The 3540-nt window shown below is 42.0% G+C and overlaps 1 non-coding gene and 1 pseudogene across 1 annotated transcript; one reads left to right on the forward strand and one right to left on the reverse strand.

The window, feature by feature from the left end:
- Positions 1-225: 225 nt before the first annotated feature.
- Positions 226-332, reverse strand: LOC119059351 (U6 spliceosomal RNA). The gene has a single exon (XR_005084396.1). It is a non-coding gene; the product is annotated as a U6 spliceosomal RNA (small nuclear RNA).
- Positions 333-1058: 726 nt separating this feature from the next.
- On the forward strand, positions 1059-1649 carry LOC119059333 (SKI8 subunit of superkiller complex protein-like; annotated as a pseudogene).
- The last annotated feature ends 1891 nt before the right edge of the window (positions 1650-3540 follow it).

A 3540-nucleotide genomic window follows, 5' to 3' on the forward strand; every position in this document is an offset into this window, starting at 1 on the left:
GACTTTCTCCTGGTGCCTCAACCCCCACAGGTATTTTCAGTCGGGGGGTTGAGGCTTTATTTCCCTGCACAGAAGCCCTGGGTTGCGCCGTGTGTCTCACTCCCCAGTTGTTTCTCCTAGTTTATCTCCACGTGAATGTGGGACCGCCCAGTCCACAATACCTGGCTGGGTCCACCCACTGCTGCCTGGCTGGCCAGCTGCACTCTTGCATGCCCCACTCCAGAAAAAATTATGGAACGCTTCATGAATTTGCCTGTCATCCTTGTGCAGGGTCCATGCTAATCTTCTCTGTATCCTTCCCATTTTTGTATATGTGCTGCAGAAGTGAGCACTTATTTTATTTTTTGAAGTAGCCATTCTAGTAGATATGAAGTAGTGTCTTATTGTGCTTTTCATTTGTATTCCCCTAATGAGTAATGATGTTACTCATCTTTTCATTTGTTTATTGGCCATTTGTATGTCTTCTTTGGAGAAATGTCTATCCAGTTTGAATTTTTCTGAGTTGTAGGCATTCATTAAATGTTCTGGATATCAGCCTCTTATCTGGGATGTGATTTGCAAATATTTTTTTCCTATTTTGTAGGTTGTCTTTTTGCTTTCGTAGTAAATATCTTTTATGCACAAAAGTTCTTAATTTGAATGAAATCCCATTTATCTGTTTTTGTCTTTTGTTGCTTGTGCTTTTGATGTCATTTACATGGAATCATTGCCAAATTTAATGTCATGAAGATTTTCCCCAATGTTTTCTTCTAAGGGCCTTATGATTTTAGCTCTTAAGTTTAGGTTTTTAATACTATAGTAGGTCTTGAGCAAGTAAAGGTGAGGGAAGACTTGCCAAGCAGTATCTTGAGGCCCCAGAGCACAGCTAACGTGGGAAGCAGACTAGGGGTTCAGCCAAGCACAGGCACAGTGTAAGCCAGATCTGTATTCTAGGCCATGTCAATAGAAATATCTTGTGGGGATCACTGTGCGTTGCAGTTGCACTGTGCTCCTGGGCTGCATAAGGGGGCAGAGAGGTGAGCTGTCTGACCTTAAGCCCTTCATTCTCGGCTAAGAAAATGACCAACCAGTACAGTATCGTCTTCAAACAAGAACAAGCCATGATGATGCCATTTGGTCAGTGGTCTGGGGGACGAACAAGAAAGAAAACTCTGAGACAGTGGCCATGGGGTCCCTGAACAACCTGGTGAAGGTCTGGAGATAGCATGATGAGAGGCTGGACCTGCAGTGGAGTCTGGAGGGACACCAGCTGGCCATGGTGTCTGTGGATATCAGCCACACCCTGCCCATCACTGAATCCAGTTCTCTTGATGCTCACATTCGTCTCTGGGACTTGGAAAACAGCAAACAGATCAAGTCTATAGATGCAGGACCTGTGGATGCCTGGACTTTGGTCTTTTCTTCTGATTCCCAGTATCTGGCCACAGGGACACGTGGGAAAAGTGAACATTTTTGGTGTGGAAAGTGGGAAAAAGAAATATTCTTTGGACACGAGAGGAAAATTTATTCTTAGTATTGCATACAGTCCTGATGGGAAGTATCTGGCCAGTGGAGCCATAAACAGAATCATCAATATTTTTGATATTGCAACTGGAAAACTGCTGCATATGCTGGAAGGCCATACTATGACCATCAATTCACATCTATAATTGCCCAATTTAAACACCAAGGTCTTCAGTGCTAATGCTGCAGAGAGAATGTACAGATTGAACATAACATTCCCTATCTTTGTAGCTTATTTCAAAGAAATATAGCATTTATTACAGCAGAAACATGAATTTTGAAGATACAATATAAACCTTTTCATGTTTTATTGGAAAAAGAAGAAAATAGCTTGTGGAGATCCAAGGATGTTATGTCAGCACAAATCAGCCCCTAGAGGGACTTGGGTAGGTGGGTCAGTGAGACCAGATGGTCCAGACAGAGAGTGAGGAGCTGGGGGAGGAGGCTGAGCAGATGCCCTCAGAGACAGACACTGTAGGGTGGGGGGATAGCCTAAGGGGGGGGGAGAGAGAGAGCGAGCTGTGAATCTCAAGCAGGAGAGAGAGCTCTCCAGTGTCCACTGCTCTTGGGACTTATTGACAAGGAGGGCAAGGAGAACAAAAGGGACGAGTGGTCCTTCCTAGTCATTTGCCTGTACTCAGCCACTCAGGAGAGTTGGGTCTCAAGTGAAAGTAGACTCAGGCTGGACAAGAGGACAGGAGGTGAAGAGGTGGGCTGGGGAGTATAGACAGCCCTTCCTTTCCTGTTCAGCCATTTACAGCATAGTGTATCTTTTCTTCCTGACCCTTTTCCTTTTTCATTTAAGAAAATTAAGGTATAATTTACATACAGTAAAGTTCATCCATTCTAGTGCACAGAATGTCTAGTGTCTAATTCTATATTAGACAAATTCAGCCCTAGAACCATCATCTCAGTCAACTTACAGAATAGTGCCTCTTCCCCAGCCTCTGGCAGCCATTGATCTCTCTGTTACTATGCATTCTTGTCCAGAACACGTGCATGTAAATGGAATCATGCATTATGCAGCCTTTGGAGTGTGGCTTCTCTCACTCAGCAGAATGCACTGCAGGTCCAGCCAAGATGCTGTTGGTGCATCAGTATTTCATTCTTTCTTATCACTGAGGAGTATTCTGTGATATGAACATGACACCTTTTACTCATTCATTTCTTGAGGAACATTGGAGTTATTTCCAGTTTTGGCAATAAATTTCCAATTTATGAATAGAGCTGCTATAAGCATGCACAGGCTTTTGTATAAGTTTACATTTCTCTTAAATGGATACTTAGGACTTCTGACTGTCTCTTCTTCTTTCTAAAACAAAACACCTCCCATGTAGTTCATCCTTTTAAAGTATACAGTTTACAGAGTTGTTTATCTAATTTTAGAACATTGTCACCTGCCGGAACAGAAACCCTGTACCCATTAGTAATCACTCCCTAGTTCTTCACCCCTTAGACATTCCCTTTCTGTCTCTATAGTTCTGCCTATTCTGGATATTTCACATAAGTGGAATCATATACTATGTGGTCTTTTGTGACTGGCTTTTTTCACTTAGCATCATATTTTTGATATTCAAGTGTTGTGTGAATCAGTATTTGATTTCTTTTTGTTGATGAATAATATTCCATTGTATGGATGGACCACATTTTATCTCTCTATCCGCCTATGGGCACTTGGTTATTTCCACCTTTGGCCATTATGAATTGTGCTCCTATGAACATTCCTGTACAGCTTTTTATTTTAATATGTGTTTTCAGTTCTTTTCAGTCTATACCTAGGAGTGGAAACTATGTTTTAAATTTTGAGGAACTGCTAAACTGTTTCCCATGGCGACGGCACCATTTTACATTCTGACCAGCAGTGTGTGAGGGTTCTGATTTCTCCAAATCCTTGCCAACACTTACTGTTATCTGACTTTTTGATCCTAGCCATCCTAGTGTGTGTGAAGTGATATCTCATTGTGGTTTTCATTTTCATTTTCTTAATGGCTAGTGATGTTGACCATCTTTTCATGTCGGCTGTTTGTATATCTTTCT

The sequence above is a fragment of the Artibeus jamaicensis genome, unplaced genomic scaffold (genome assembly GCF_021234435.1).
Source record: "Artibeus jamaicensis isolate MK-2021 breed Jamaican fruit bat unplaced genomic scaffold, CSHL_Jam_final contig_648, whole genome shotgun sequence".
Lineage (NCBI taxonomy): Eukaryota > Metazoa > Chordata > Mammalia > Chiroptera > Phyllostomidae > Artibeus > Artibeus jamaicensis.